This window comes from Anomaloglossus baeobatrachus, chromosome 3, assembly GCF_048569485.1.
Source record: "Anomaloglossus baeobatrachus isolate aAnoBae1 chromosome 3, aAnoBae1.hap1, whole genome shotgun sequence".
In the NCBI taxonomy this organism is placed as follows: Eukaryota; Metazoa; Chordata; class Amphibia; order Anura; family Aromobatidae; genus Anomaloglossus; species Anomaloglossus baeobatrachus.
Window position 1 is genome coordinate 233,957,339 of NC_134355.1, and position 17,104 is coordinate 233,974,442.

A 17,104-nucleotide genomic window follows, 5' to 3' on the forward strand; every position below is an offset into this window, starting at 1 on the left:
TTTTTGTGTAATTATTAATATTTATAAAATAATTATAAAAAAAGAGCCTGGGGGGACCTCCACATTGGATCCCCAACCACGGTAAAGCTGCCAGCTGTGGTTTTCAGGCTACAGCCGTCTGCTTTACCCTAGCTGGCTATCAAAAATGGGGGGACCCAACGTCATTTTTTTTTAACTATTTTTTAAATAGAAAAAATTAATGGGCTTCCCTGTATTTTGATTGCCAACCAAGGTAACGGCAGGCAGATGGGGGTGGCAACCCATAGCTGTCTGCTTTATCTGCGCTGCGAATCAAAAATACTGCGGAGCGCTACGTCATTTTTTTTAAAGATTTATTTTTACAGCACTGTGATGTCCAGCAATCAAAATACAGGGAAGCCCATTTTGTTTTTAGTTATTTAAATAAATAATTAAAAAAATATATATGGGCTCCCGCTGCATTTTTTGTATTGCTAGCTAAGGGTAATCCAAGCAGCTACTGGCTGCTAACCCCCACTGCTTGGTGTTACCTTCACTGGCAATGGAAAATCCAGGGAAGCATTTTTTATTTTTTTGCCAAAAAACTACAAAAAATGGACATGAGCTTCGCCATATTTTTGTATGCTAGCCAGGTATAGCAGGCAGGTGCTGGAAGAGTTGGATACAGCGCCAGAAGATGGCGCTTCTATGAAAGTGCCATTTTCTGAGGTGGCTGCAGACTGCAATTCGCAGCAGTGGGGCCCAGAAAGCTCAGGCCAACCTGTGCTGCGGATTCCAATCCCCAGCTGCCTAGTTGTACCTGGCTGGACACAAAAATGGGGCGAAGCCTACGTCATTTGTTTTCTAATTATTTCATGAAATTCATGAAATAATAAAAAAAGGGCTTCCCTTTATTTTTGGTTCCCAGCCGGGTACAAATAGGCAACTGGGGGTTGAGGGCAGCCGTACCTGCCTGTTGTACCTGGCTAGCATACAAAAATATGGCGAAGCCCACATAATTTTTTCAGGGGACAAAAAACTTCTGCATACAGTCCTGGATGGAGTATGCTGAGCCTTGTAGTTCTGCAGCTGCTGTCTGTCTGTATGGAGAAGAGCAGACCGCAGCTGCAGAACTACAAGGCTCAGCATACTCCATCCAGGACTGTATGCAGAAGTTTTTTGCCCACCAAAAAAATGACGTGGGCTTCACCATATTTTTGTATGCTAGCCAGGTACAGCAGGCAGCCACGGGCTGCCTCCAACCCCCAGTTGCCTATTTGTACCCGGCTGGGAACCAAAAATATAGGGAAGCCCGTTTTTTTAAAATATTTCACTTATTTCATGAAATAATTAAAAAACAAATGACGTGGGCTTCGCCCCATTTTTGTGTCCAGCCAGGTACAACTAGGCAGCTGGGGATTGGAATCCGCGGCACAGGTTAGCCTGATGTTTCTGGGTGCCTCTGCTGCGAATTTCAGTCCGCAGCCGTCCCAGAAAATGGCGCTCTTATAGAAGCGCCATCATCTGGCGCTGTATCCAACTCTTCCAACCGCCCTGGAGCCGGGTGGCTTGTTGGGTAATCATGAGTTAATACTGGCTTTGTTTTACTAGCCAGTATTAAGCCAGAGATTCTTAATGTCAGGCACGTTTGACCCAGCCATTAAGAATCTCCAATAAAGGGTTAAAAAAAGACACCACACAGAGAAAAAATACTTTAATAGAAATAAATACACAGACACATTAGAGACTCCATCTTTATTACCCCCTGTCAGCTCAATAAATCCCCAATAAACCAGCGCTGATAAGAGGTTTTTTTATTAATATTTTATACTTTTTATTGCTATCCTTGTTTTAGACACAAATTTATTCAAAACAATTCACACAATAGAACAAGGAAAAAGAAAGAAGAATAAACCACATATGGTAGAAATAAAAATAAAAGTAAAAATAAAGAATAAGTAATTGATAGTGCAGCAAACAGATACCAGGTGTCTGGTTGCAGTACCCCGGCCGGTAGTAGAGCAATTATTAAATCTAGTATAGTATATTAAGTGATGCTTCAAGGCATATGATATTTAATGCCAATTGAAACTATCACTGCAATATGATTTTTCAGATACCTGGAGAGTTTTTTTCAATCCATAAGCAAAAAGGTTTTTAATAGAGGCTTAAATTATAAGCAGCAATTTCAGCGTTCCAAGTGCCTTTAAATGAATTTGAAGAAACTGCACTTCAGGATTGTAGTGAGAATTGTAGTGAGGATGAGGTGCCCCAGCTCATCATTGGATGAACTGGGACACCTCATCCTCACTACAATCCTCACTAGTGTAGTAGTAGTGAGGATTGTAGTGAGGATGAGGTGCCCCAGCTCATCACTTGATGAGCTGGGGCACCTCATCCTCACTACAATCCTCACTAGTGTAGTAGTAGTGATGATTGTAGTGAGGATGAGGTGCCCCAGCTCATCACTTGATGAGCTGGGGCACCTCATCCTTACTACAATCCTGTGTCAGCCGGTCCCTAACGGAACGGGGAGTCGACCGTGTGCTAGAGCATGTCGCCGGTACACGGCGATACACATATATGCACCGTGTACCGGAGAGATGCACTCGCAGGTCCTACATGACGCGTCATAGTCATGTGACCAGTCTGTAGCCAATGAGATAATAGCCACGTGACTGGTCACATGGCTATTTTGACGTCACGATAGGTCCTGCATCTCTGCTGGCAGTGCCGGTCACCGGGAGGATTCAGCGATCATCGGATGGAATAGCTGCAGGAGACAGAGTGCAGGAGGGATCGCGGGCACCGGTAAGTGTTATGGCAATGTTTATTAACTGTTTGTGTACATTTATCATGCATTTTTATGTGTTTGTGATTGCCTCCCATTATAGCCTATTGGTTCGAGTTCGGTTCATTGAACGTTCGACGAACCGAGCTCGAACGAGACCTCCGTTCGGCGAACCGACCTCGAGCCGAACCGCGACCGGTTTGCTCATCTCTAGTTGGCACTTGTGTTTCATCATTCTATGAGCTTTAGTATAATGATCCCCAGATGGTGTCCACCAGCCCATCCATGGACTGACCCCCCAACACAACAAGTGGTTGAGCATCAGCCTTTTCCACCTCTGGGGCAGAGCTAGGTGGACAGGCCATGGGACCTCTGCCAGCAGTCATCAAAAAGCACAAGTTACTGCTGCATGACTTGTTGCTCACACTGCTTGGCTGATTTTGAATGGGCTGAGGTGGAAGGAAGATGACTAGGGATGATCGAATACCCTAATATTCGCTTCACATTCGCATTCGCAAATATTCGACCCCCAATGTAAGTCTAAGGGATACCAGAATAATTTTATGGTAGACCGAACTGTGACCTGTGGTGACTGAGGAAAAGGCTGAAACCGATGGGAAAAAGCTGAAACAGTATGGGCATAGCCTGTAGAAGGTGCCTGGCTGCATTTCTGGTGTCTTGGAATAACGTGTTCAGAGCAGCACGCGGCCTTTACGTAGTTGCCAGGACAGCTCTCAAACCAAAGTAAAAGAGGAGAAATTGCTAAGAAACAGTTTCTAGTGTATAATTACTGTAATAAAACGTTGAATCAAGCCCCGACCTTCAAAAAAAAAAAACTTTAGCATATGTTCAAGTTTTTTAAATTTTTCCTTCTTTTTCGATTAGAAAGGGCTGTAGCCTATACATTATATTGGTGTCTATCTCACACCTCCTTTTTTGGGACATATTTGACAGCACTTTAAAAGGTCATCTACAATGTGCCCGTTGGGATGTTGACCTTGCCCTCCTCCTCCTCCACAAGCCCCACCGGTACCAGTGACCCGCTATTCAAATGTAGAAAGGGTGTCACGCTCCCGCCGTCACGGCACCGCTCCTTACCCACTGATCCAGTCTCACGATATCACTCCTTACCCACTGATCCAGTCTCACCATCACGGTATTACTCCTTACCCACTGATCCGGTCCACGTGCCCACCGGCCACGGCTGTCACTCCCGCTTGTGCTCCCCTGCGTCCTGCTTCCTTGTGTCTGACTCTGAGTGGACTGACTCTGAGTTGTCTGGCTCTGAGGCCCATGCATGTGTATAGGGCGGGGCCGCGCCCACTCACCTTAACTTATAGGCCCAGCACTCCTGAAGCAGGATATGACATCATATTCGGACAGGGTATATAAGACTTCCCTTTCCATGTGGGTGGCACCTGAGCAACGTGGTCCTTGAGCTAGATGTCAGGTCTCTCTGTGCATTGCATCCCAATTAACCCTGTGTCTTCCGCAGAGCCCGTCTGCCATATTGACCTGGTCCCAGAGTGCCGATCTCCCAGGAAGTGTCCCGGTGACCGTGTGTTGAGGATTCCATCATCTCCAGTCAGTCTGAACCCGTCACCTGGACTTCTCCCGGCGATCTCAACCTTCACGCCCAGCTGGACCCAGATCATGTCTGTTGTCCCAACCCGGCACCTGAACCCGGCACGGTCTCCTGGAACCCTGTGGCCCCAGAGACTCCGTACTACCCGGCCCCTGAAGGACGCTATTCCCGTACCTACTAGTGTTCCGGCTTCCGTGCATTTAGGCCCTCTGGTGGGGCGACCAGACAGTCCCTGTGTAGGGGTTAGTGCTTGATTGCCTCTCCAGGGGAGTCCAGTGCACGGTCCAGAGGATCCACCACCAGGACCTAACAAAGGGCCACTGGCTGTCCTCAAATCTCAGACTTCTTAGGGCTCTTAGGTGGGCCCTGTACCATACATTGGGGAGGGATGGCAGTAATTTGTAGTTTTCCACCTTCCCTATATCATTAGTGTGAAAGTTGTAATACGTACTCCATAACACTTTATAGTGCTTTACCCAAATGCCACACCCAAATGCCAATGTGGCATTTGGGTGTTGGCCTTGCCCTCCTTCTCCTCCTCCACTAATACTACCGGCTAAAGTGGCACTCTAATCAAATTCTATTCAAATGATTCTGTAATGTATGTTTTATGGACAAATGAACGCCACCCTGGGATTTCGAAGCTGATGTCGATGATGATTGCATCTGACCAAAAGCAGGTTGGGAGCAGGAGGCATCATCGCTTGCCTCCTAGACCGCAGTTTGTGAAGCATGCAGCACCGTGGAAGTGGCAGTTGTTTCACTCTGGAACTCAGGCTTTATTCCACTAGCTAACACCGGGGATTTAAAAAAATTCAGTTTTCCCAGGGGGAATGGTTCAGACACCTTGGAGCACAGCATCAGAGGGTACTTCCAACTGCTTTTTTTTTTTTTTTTTTTTTAATTGGGAGGATTTGCAACAGTGCATAGCATAGCAAGGAGTTTAAAAAAATTCTGTTTCCGCAGGGGCCATTTGTAACACACCGTGGAGCACAACATCAATAAAGAACACAAATAGAGACTGCCTGACCAATTGTTATAGACAGTGTAGCCTCAACAATGGATGTGCCAGTGCATAATGTATAAGGCCATAAGGCTTGAAAAATAATGCCCTGGGTGATGGGGCCGAACAACTAAATTGCAGCAGCATAACAAGTTAGATTAGTCATGCGTTCTCATTAGATGATAGAAGAGAAACAATAGAACTTATTTGAACTTAAGAAATACAAATTTGGGGGCTACAGTTATTATTGGGTCTTGTTAACAGGCGGCCTCAGGCTTTATTCCACTAGCTAACACCGAGGATTTAAAAAAATTCAGTTTCCCCAAGGGGGAATGGTACAAACACCATGGAGCACAGCATCAGAAGGTACTCCCAACAGCTTTTTTTAAAAAAATTGGTAGGATTAGCAACAGGGTATAACATGCGAAGGAGTTTAATAATTTCAGTTTCCCTAGGGGATAATGGTTCAGACACCATGGAGACCAGCATCACAAGGTACTCCCAATAGCTCTCAACAGCTTTTTAAAAAAATTGGTAGGATTTGCAACAGAGCATAACATGCCAAGGAGTTTAATAAATTCAGTTTCCCCAGGGGATAATGGTTCAGACACCATGGAGCACAGCATCACAAGGTACTCCCAATAGCTCTCAACAGCTTTCTTTTTAAAAATTGGTAGGATAAGCAACAAGCATAACATGCCAAGGAGTTTAGTAAATTCAATATCCGCAGGGGAATAATGGTTCAGACACCATGGAGCACAGCATCAGAAGATACTCCCAATAGCTTTTTTTTTTTTTCTTTTTTTTAAATTGGTAGGATTTGCAACAGAGCATAACATGCCAAGGAGTTTAATACATTCAGTTCCCCTAGGGTGTGATGGTTCAGACACCATGTAGCAAAGCATCAGAAGGTACTCCCAATAGCTTTTTTGTTAAAATTGGTAGGATAAGCAACAGGGCATAACATGCCAAGGAGCTAAAAAAATTCTGATTCTGCAGGGGCCCATGTGTAACACACCATGGAGCACAGCATTAATAAAGAACACAAATAGAGACTGAATGACCAATTGTTCTAGACAGTGTAGCCTCGACAGTGGTTGTGTCAGTGCATAATGTACAAAGGCTTGAATAATATTGCCCTGGATGATTGGGCCAAACAATTACATCACAGCAGCATAACAAGTTAGGTTAGTCATGCAGTCTCATTAGATGATAAAAGACAAAATAGTCTTGAATGAGAAACAATGGAACTTATTTGAACTTAAAAAATACAGATTTTGGGGCTTCACTTATTATTGGGTCTTGTTAACAGGCGGCTTGAGATACTCTGGGGCAATCCATCTATGGTTCATTTTGATCATCATCAAACTGTCTGCACTTTCCGTGGATAGTCGTGTGCGAGTATCTGTTATTATTGACCCTGCTGAGCTGAATACATGCTCAGACAACACACTCGCAGAAGGGCAAGCTAGCACTTCCAAAGCGTATCAGACGAGGTCTGGCCAACTGCTGAGCTTGGAAACCCAATAGTTAAAGGGAACAGTAGACTATGAAAGCACGCTGATACGGTCACCTACATAGTCCCTCACCATCTTACTTAACTGTTCCCTCCTTGTCATAATTCCCCCAACCGGTATCTGATTCGCAGTTGATGGTTTGTGGAAAATGGACAGGTTTTGGCCCAGTCCCACGCCTGTGTTGCTCCTACTATGCATAGCTCTCTCTTGTAATCCTGTTGCGTGAGATGACTAGAGATGAGCCACCCCCCCCTAGTGTTTGAGTTCAGTTTGGTTCGTCAAACAGCGGGTGTGTTCGTCGAATGTTCGATGAACACCTTCGAACCCCATTGAAAACAATGTCAGGCAAACAAAAACACACAGAAAACACCTTTTAAGGTCCAAAAGGTGACAAACAACTCAGAAGACACTACAAGCACATGGAAAAGTGAAAAGTACATATACTCATGCTGAAACAAAAGAGCTGGACGAGTAAAAGGAGGAGAAGACACAGATATAGGAATGTCATGCCCTTCTAAAATCATGTAAAACACAGCAAGTGGACTCCAACCACAGTCTCCATTTTTTGCATCGATTGTCCCACAGTTGCAAACTTAACATGTTGATTTGCATGAAGCACAATCATAAATCCACAAGCCTTTACTCTCCCCAGGATGACACGGGTAGAAAAGTCCTTGCGGATCCATGACTTGTTCATCTTGATGAAAATTAATCTGTCCACATTGTCAGTGGACAGACGCGTGCGCTTATCTGTCAGCACACACCCAGCAGCACTGAAGACACGTTCCGAGAGAACGCTGGCTGCGGGACACGACAAGATGTCCAAGGCGTAAGTGGCAAGCTCAGGCCATTTTTCCAGATTGGAAGACCAAAATGAGCAAGGCTCCAGTTGCAGAGTCATGGCATCGATATTCACTTGGAGATACTCCTGTATCATCCTCTCCAAGCGTTGACTATGTGTCAGACTTCCTGTGTCTTGTGGCCTTGCAAAGGATGGTCTAAAAAATTCATGAAACGATTCCATAAAATTGCTGTTAACACCAGATACGGAGTTGCTGGTACGGTTTGAGTGATGATGACTCAACAGTCCGATGGTTGTCAGGTTAGAACTTTGAGATTCACTCTGTGCACCTCTGGTGTTTAGTGGAAAAGCCGAGCTAAGATTGCGTAACAGCTTCTGCTCATACTCCTGCATACGTGCGTCCCTTTCTATGGCAGGAATTATTTCGCCAAATTTTGACTTGTATCGGGGATCTAAGAGTGTGGCAACCCAGTAGTCAGCATTACTTCTAATTCTGACAATCCGCGGATCATGTTGTAGGTAATGCAGCAAGAAGGCAATTATGTGTCTTGTGCATCCTGGAGGACCAAGTCCTTGCTGTGTTGGTGTCGGCGAGGTGAGAATCATGCTTCCTTCCTCTGCCCTCTTCCCCCAACCTGGCACAACAGAAATGTGATCAAGGTCTCCCTCATCTGCTGAGTTTTCCATGCTCATCGCCAGTTCGTCCTCTATTTCTTCCTGGGCTCCTCCACTTTCCTCAACAGATTGGCTGCTACCATGCGCCCTTGTTAATTCCTCTCCCCCACTGTCCCATGCCTGGTGGCTTGGTGCTTCTTACCGTCTGGACCTTGTAGATCTTGGTATCCCTTCCGCATACAAATCGTCTTGTACTTCCTCCCCTTCCTCTTGTCCCACCACCTGACTCCGAATACTGTTTAGAGTGTGCTCCAGCATGTAAATGACTGGAATTGTCATGCTGATAATGGCATTGTCAGCGCTAAACATCTTCATTGCCATGTCGAAACTGTGCAGAAGGGTGCATAGGTCCTTGATCAGAGACCACTCCAGCGGCGTGATCTGCCCCACTTCTGGATCTCGGTGGCCAAGGCTATACGTCATAACGTATTGCACCAGGGCTCGGCGGTGCTCCCATAGTCGCTGCAACATGTAGAGCGTCGAACTCCAGTGTATCAGCACATTGCATTTTAAGCAATGAACCGGCAGGCCGAAAGTCTTCTGGAGCGATGCAAGTCATTCAGCTGCGGTGTGTGAACAATGGAAGTGAGCACATAGTGACCGTGCCCTGTGCAGAAGCCCATCTAGGTCGGGATAGTGGGTTAAACATTGCTGGACAACAAGGTTCAACACGTGAGTCATGCAAGGCACGTGTGTCACATTGCCCCAACGAAGGGCGCACCCAGGTTTGCAACATTGTCGCACACAGCCTTCCCTGGCTGCAGGGTTGAATGGAGACAACCATAAACAAAACTCGGTCTCCAGAGCTGACCACAACTGGTCAGCTGTGTGACTCACATTTCCCAGACATTTCAACTTAAAGACCGCCTGCTGCCATTGAGCTCTGCTGCCAGCATAGTAAGGAGGTCTGCGGGATTCCTTGTGCACAGTTACAATGCGGGTGGCCTGACCAGACAGGCTTTGGGCAGAGGTGGAGGACCCAGACGAGGTGGAAGAGGCAGAAGCAGTTGAGGAACTTCTACATACAGAGGAGTGATGCACAACTCGTGGGGACGGCAAGACTTGTACAGCAGACCCTTCTCCATCTCTCACCATAGTTACCCAGTGCCCAGTCAGCGACATGCAGCGCCCCTGTCCTTGCTTATTGGTCCAAATATCTGTGGTAAAATGCACCCTGACAGACACAGAGTTTCTCAAGGAAGCGGTGATGTTGTGTGTGACATGCTGGTGTAGCGCAGGCAAACCTTTCTTGGAGAAGTAGTGGCGACTGGGCATCTGGTACTGGGGCACTGCGACGGACATAAGGTCTCGAAAATCCTGTGTGTCCACCAGGCGGAAAGACAGCATTTCTGTAGCCAACAGCTTGCAGATGGTGAAAGTCAACCTCTTAGTTTTTTCATGGCTAGGAGGAAATGGTCTTTTACTTGTCCATATCTGAGGGACCGAGGGCTGGATGCTGTGCTGACACGGCGTTGAGTAGGGTGTCCCTAGTAGAGTTGAGCGCGGTTCGCGGTTCTCCAGTTCGCGGTTCGAGTGATTTTGGGGCTGTTCTAGATCGAACTAGAACTCGAGCTTTTTTGCTAAAATTCGATAGTTCTAGATACATTCGAGAACGGTTCTAGCAGCAAAAAGCAGGGCTTTTTACAGCTACAGTGTGCAGGAGCCATCGCTGGCAGCCTGCCACAAGCTGGTAACCAACATAAACATCGGGTATCCAACCAAAGCGATTTGGTTAGTAACCCGATGTTTATCCTAGTTACGTGCAGGAAGCCCACACTTCCCCGCTCAGCTCACTCCGCCCCCTCCTGCCCGCGGCATGTACACACGTACACACACACACACACACACTCTGCACACATGGCCCCGCTCGGCTTACCTGCGGTGATGAAGTCCCACCATCCCAACCTCAGCGCTGTCACTGTCCTCCATGGCCGCCGCTTGTCACATCACCTTCTCTCGCTTCCGACCAGAGACTGACTAGCGGTGACGTCACGGGCCTCTCGCGATACTTGGCTGTGAAGGCGGCGGTTATTGAACTTAGTGACAGGTGCTGTCAGCAGTGCAGGAGATCAGCGCAGGGAATGTACCTCGCTGACAGCAGCACTTGTCATCCCCTGCAGTGACCTGGGCTGACCTATTGATGTTAGCTCAGGTCACTGCATTGCTCTCCCAGCCAATGGGGAACATTCTGCTCTTCATTGACTGGGACAGTGTGGATCGTCATGGCAACCCCTTGGATTACACCAGACCTGGATTTGTTTTTCTTTCTAATAAATTGGTTAAAGAGGGAATGTTTTGGGGAGTGTTTTTCAAATAAAAATGTGTTTGTCGTCCATTTTTTTTTATTGCTGACTGGGTTGGTGATGTCGGGTATCTGATAGACGCCTGACCTCACCAACCCCAGGGCTTGATGCCAGGTGACATTACACATCTGGTATTAACCCCATATAATACCCCGTTTACCACCACACCAGGGCGCGGGATGAGCTGGGGCGAAGCACCAGGATTGGCGCATCTAATGGATGCGCCACTTCTGGGGCGGCTGCGGCCTGCTATTTTTAGGCTGGGGAAAGTCCAATAACCATGGACCTCCCTAGTCTGAGAATATCAGACCCCAGCTGTCTGCTTTACCTTGGCTGGTGATCCAATTTTGGGGGGACCCCTACGTGGTTTTTTTTTTAATAATTTATTTAATTTAAAATAACAGCGTGGGGTGCCCTCAGTTTTGGATTACCAGCCAAGGTGAGGTTGCCAGCTGTGGTCTGCAGGCTGCAGCCGTCTGCTTTACCCTAGCTGGCTACAAAACTAGGGGGAACCCTACGTCATTATTTTTTTTCATTTTTTTGGCTAAATACAAAGCTAAGCACCCCTTAGTGCCACATGAAAGGCACCAAAGTGTGCAAAATTACAAAATGCAGGAGAGTGGGACATCATGTGTCTTTCTGCCATTATAATGACAGAAAAGACTGATATGAAGTGCACAAGCACAAGAAAATCACCAGAGTGCTCTACGCTGTGAAAAGCAGTAAAAAATGGCATTGGAGTGAACATGTGACCGCCTCATGTAGGATGAAGCTATGGATCCTGGGTAAATTTATGCATTTACCCTCCTTCAGTTTTTTTGCAGTACACAAAAAAAACGGAAGGCACACGGATGACAAACAGATGACATACGGACCGTCTACGGAACGGAAACGGATGCCACACGGATGCACCCGTGAAAAAAACGGACTGTTTTTTGCAGACCGCAAAAATGGATCGGTCGTGTTAATGTAGCCTTACTCTGATCTGCCGTTTATAAACAGCAGGCAGAAATAAGTGAATAATGCCCCCCGGCGTCAGAAAATCTCCGGGGTTTCAGGGCTAGCTGAGACCCTGGAGATCATGATTCAGGATGGTTTTTCCGGTCCCCGCTCACGTGATCACAGGTATACACCGTACACCGATGATCACGTTACAGTAAATGACAGCGCCGGTAAAAAATTATTTATCTCCCATCTGGCATGAACAAACACTTCTTCTCCACTTCTTCTCCACTTCTTCTCCACTTCTTCTCCACTTTTTCTCCACTTTATCTCCACTTTTTCTCCATTTCTTCTCCATTTTTTTCTCCATTTTTTCTCCACTTTTTCTCCACTTTTTCTTTTTTTTTTCTCCACTTTTTCTCCACTTTTTCTCCACTTTTTCTCCATTTTTTCTCCATTTTTTCTCCATTTTTTTCTCTATTTTTTCTCCACCTTTTCTCCACTTTTTCTCCACTTTTTCTCCATTCTTTTTCTCCACTTTTTCTCCACTTTTTCTCCACTTTTTCTCCATTTTTTCTCCACTTTTTCTCCCCTTTTTCTCCACTTCTTCTCCACTTTTTCTTCATTTTTTCTCCACTTTTTCTCCACTTTTTCTCCACTTTTTCTTCACTTTTTCTCCATTTTTTCTCCACTTTTTCTCCATTTTTTCTCCACTTTTTCTCCACTTTTTCTCCATTTTTTCTCCACTTTTTCTCCACTTTTTCTCCGTTCTTTTTCTATGGTCGGTCTACCCATTAGCTCTGCCATGCATAGTGTAGCTCTACACCTACTGCACATGTTACTTTATGATTGACATCTCTTTCGTACCAGAGCTGTCTATGCCTACTCTGACCCCATATTTGTCATTACTATATTGTCCTTGTACTGTATTATGACATTTGTATCATGTGTTTCTTTTCTTGCTGTGTTGCAATTTTTTTGCTGCATCCCAATTGTACCTCTACATTGTTCGAGTTTATGTTATTGTTCTCTCACTCTTATGTGATACGGATTATTGTCATTTTTCATAGTTACATGCAGATAAGTCCAATCTGATGAAGGCTCAGGCCGAAACGTCATTTGTAACTTGTTTTGGACAAAAACATATATGCTTATGAAAAAAATTTTTTTCTTAATACAGACCAATAAAGAGTGATTTTGCATTACTATCCATTGTGACTTACTGACTTAGTCTGGGAGATTTAGAGTGCCGAGGTTACTCACTAATTTTATCTATTATTACCTCTGAGCACCTATATACCAGTGAGCAGAGCTTCCTCTACAGTAGTTCTCCTGATTAGGCATGCCCTTACCTCATGAGCAGGGCATTGCAGCTTTGGTAGCAACCATTACGACATGGACTCTGCTGCTGTGGACCCGAGAAGAGTGAGTGCAGATTCATTGCACCCACACTCCTCACATGAAGGGTCCGCACTCCTAGAAAATGGGGGATACGTTCCCTGAGTGTCTCCCCCCCATATTCTAGACGGTTCAGAGTCGTCGTGGGACACCTTTATTTTTTTTCTTACAATAAATTGGTGAAAGAGGAAATGTTTTGGGGACTGTTTTTTCAAATAAATTTCTTTTGTCGATTGTTTTTTTTTTGTTATTACTGACAGTTTATGATGTTGGGTATCTAATAGACGCCATGACATCACAAACTGCTGGGCTTGATCTCAGGTGACTTTACAGCTAGTATCAACCCGATTTATTACCCCGTTTGCCACTGCACCAGGGCACGGGATGAGCTGGGGTGAAGCGCCAGGATTGGCGCATCTAGTGGATGCGCCACGTCTGGGGTGCCTGCGGCCTGCTATTTTTAGGCTGTGAAGGCCCAATAACTATGGACCTTCCCACCCTGAGAATACCAGACCACAGCTGTCCGCTTTACCTTGGCTGGTGATCCAATTTGGGGGGGACCCTACTTTTATTGTGTAATTATTAATATTTATAAAATAATTATAAAAAAGAGCCTGAGGGGACCTCCACATTGGATCCCCAACCACGGTAAAGCTGCCAGCTGTGGTTTTCAGGCTACAGCCGTCTGCTTTACTCTAGCTGGCTATCAAAAATGGGGGGACCCAACGTCATTTTTTTTTTAACTATTTTTTAAATAGAAAAAATTAATGGGCTTCCCTGTATTTTGATTGCCAACCAAGGTAACCCATAGCTGTCTGCTTTATCTGCGTTTAGAATCAAAAATACCGCGGAGCGCTACGTCATTTTTTTAAAGATTTATTTTTACAGCACTGTGATGTCCAGCAATCAAAATACAGGGAAGCCCATTTTGTTTTTAGTTATTTAAGTACATAATTAAAAAAAATATATATGGGCTCCCGCTGCATTTTTTGTATTGCTAGCTAAGGGTAATCCAAGCAGCTACTGGCTGCTAACCCCCACTGCTTGGTGTTACCTTCACTGGCAATGGAAAATCCAGGGAAGCATTTTTTATTTTTTTTGCCAAAAAACTACAAAAAAAGGACGTGAGCTTTGCCATATTTTTGTATGCTAGCCAGGTATAGCAGGCAGGTGCTGGAAGAGTTGGATACAGCGCCAGAAGATGGCGCTTCTATGAAAATGCCATTTTCTGAGGCGGCTGCAGACTGCAATTCCCAGCAGTGGGGCCAAGAAAGCTCAGGCCAACCTGTGCTGCGGATTCCAATCCCCAGCTGCCTAGTTGTACCTGGCTGGACACAAAAATGGGGCGAAGCCTACGTCATTTGTTTTCTAATTATTTCATGAAATTCATGAAATAATAAAAAAAGGGCTTCCCTTTATTTTTGGTTCCCAGCCGGGTACAAATAGGCAACTGGGGGCAGCCGTACCTGCCTGCTGTACCTGGCTAGCATACAAAAATATGGCAAAGCCCACATAATTTTTTCACGGGGCAAAAAACTTCTGCATACAGTCCTGGATGGAGTATGCTGAGCCTTGTAGTTCTGCAGCTGCTGTCTGTCTACATGGAGAAGAGCAGACAGCAGCTGCAGAACTGCAAGGCTCAGCATACTCCATCCAGGACTGTATGCAGAAGTTTTTTGCCCACCAAAAAAATGACGTGGGCTTCGCCATATTTTTGTATGCTAGCCAGGTACAGCAGGCCGCCACGGGCTGCCTCCAACTCCCAGTTGCCTATTTGTACCCGGCTGGGAACCAAAAATATAGGGAAGCCCGTTTTTTTTAATTTTTTCACTTATTTCATGAAATAATTAAAAAACAAATGACGTGGGCTTCGCCCCATTTTTGTGTCCAGCCAGGTACAACTAGGCAGCTGGGGATTGGAATCCGCAGCACAGGTTAGCCTGAGGTTTCTGGGCGCCTCTGCTGTGAATTTCAGTCCGCAGCCGTCCCAGAAAATGGCGCTCTCATAGAAGCGCCATCATCTGGCGCTGTATCCAACTCTTCCAACAGCCCTGGAGCCAGGTGGCTTGTTGGGTAATTATGAGTTAATACTGGCTTTGTTTTAGTAGCCAGTATTAAGCCAGAGATTCTTAATGTCAGGCACGTTTGACCCGGCCATTAAGAATCTCCAATAAAGGGTTAAAAAAAGACACCACACAGAGAAAAAATACTTTAATAGAAATAAATACACAGATACATTAGAGACTCCATCTTTATTACCCCCTGTCAGCCCTCCACGATCCTGCTCTTCTGTCTTTCTCGTTCAACAAATGCAGCTCTTCTACATCACTGCTGCATGGGGGAATACGCTGCTTCCCGTGGAGCATTCACTCCGTGAAAGCTGCACGAGAAGCAGCGTGCAGCCTTCACTCCGTGAGTGATCAGTGCTGCTAGCGGTAACAGCGGTAACGCTGACAGACGCGTTACCATAGCAACGGTGCTCCCGGAGCCGCGGTTAGCGGTGACGTCACCGCTAACTGCGTTGCTATGGCAACGGTGATCTCTGTTAATGACCGGCTGTGTCAGCCGGTCCCTAACGGAACGGGAAGTCGACCGTGTGCTAGAGCATGTCGCCGGTACACGGCGATACACAAATGTGCACCGTGTACTGGAGAGATGCACTCGCAGGTCCTACATGACGCGTCATAGTCATATGACCAGTCTGTAGCCAATGAGATAATAGCCACGTGACTGGTCACATGACTATTTTGACGTCACGATAGGTCCTGCATCTCTGCTGGCAGTGCCGGTCACCGGGAGGATTCATTGATCATCGGATGGAATAGCGGCAGGAGACAGAGTGCAGGAGGGATCGCGGGGGTCGGTAAGTGTTATGGCAATGTTTATTAACTGTATGTGTACATTTATAATGCATTTTTATGTGTTTGTGATTGCCTCCCATTATAGCCTATTGGTTCGAGTTCGGTTCGTCGAACGTTCGACGAACCGAACTCAAACGAGAGCTCCGTTTGGCGAACCGAACTCGAGCCGAACCGCGACCGGTTCGCTCATCTCTAGTCCCTAGAAAACTGTTGGTCTGTGAGGAAAGTGCAGGCGGAGACATAATGTTGCCTTCATCCAAAGGTGGTGCTCTTGATGTCTGTGAGAGCTCAACATCAGCAGCTGTGTCCACTTCCAAAACAACTGACAATCTGCCAATCACACTGCCTGTTGCGGGTAAAGAGGTGGAAGGTCTGCGTCCAAAAGCATGTGTGACTGCTGTTCCCACAATCACAGAGGATGAAGAGCACACGGATGCAGTTGAAGGGGCAGACGGTGATTAGCCCGCTTCGCTAGGCCGCATTGTAGCACAGTGAGCTTCCCACTGCGACTTATGCTTCATATCCATGTGACGGTTCATGGACGAAGTACTCTAACTATTGAGTTTTTGGCCTCTACTTAGACATTGGTGACAAATCTTACAGATGACATGAGTTGGGTGATCCTTTATGATGTCAAAAAAGGACCAGGCTAGGCAAGGCTTAGAACGCATGCAACCTGCAGAGCCACCACGACTTGTGCTCAGAGGCAGAGTTGTGGCTGAGGAGTTGTGGCTGAGGATGCAGTTGTTGACGTGCTTCCAGTACTCCGTCTCTGTCCGGGAAGGCGCAACCTAACCTTGTCATCAGTAGTATCCTCCTCCACCTCCTCTGCTGACCTAATCGACTGCCTGACTGTGGGTTGATAGTAAGTGGGATCTACAACCTCATCATCACCCTGTGTGTTTGCACTCCCCTCGTCCTCAGATCCAACCTCTTCCTGCCCTGACCGAATACTTAAGTTGTCATTCCAATCAGGTATCTGAGTCTCATCGTCATCAGCATGTTCCTCATTGTCTCCACCAAGAGGACTTACAGTTTGGGAATGAGGGTCTACATTATGCTCAGACTAAACCGATTAATGCCAAGAGGAGAGTATGATATAGTGTGTTAAAAATAACTATCACCATATAAAATAATAAATACTCCCCAACTATCAAAGAATAGGCTATTATATAAATATAAATACCGATTCATAGAAAAACAGCCAAAAACCAATAAAATAAACATCTCTCTATTAATAACATATTTAAAAACAATAATTAAGCAAGG